Below are 261 nucleotides of genomic sequence, written 5' to 3' on the forward strand. Positions count from 1 at the left end.
AAGTAGCTTGCTTTTCTATTTTGGGAAAGCGCCTGCCAAGTGTGAAATACCTGTTGCTCACCTGATAATCTATGGTTTTAACTCTTGTTATTGGACTGTTACTCATATCAAACCTAAATTATTCAAACCACTTCCTCTATGGAGATACTTAACAATCTATAAGGGTATGTCCTGCAATGTGATAAAGTGGAATCAGTGGTACTTTCGGTAGTTGGCTATAGACAGGAATTTGGGGTGTCCCTCTCCATGGCTGGAGGACCC

Source organism: Echinops telfairi, unplaced genomic scaffold (assembly GCF_000313985.2).
Source record: "Echinops telfairi isolate 266 unplaced genomic scaffold, ASM31398v2 ScPeMD7_3;HRSCAF=10, whole genome shotgun sequence".
NCBI classification, from domain to species: Eukaryota; Metazoa; Chordata; class Mammalia; order Afrosoricida; family Tenrecidae; genus Echinops; species Echinops telfairi.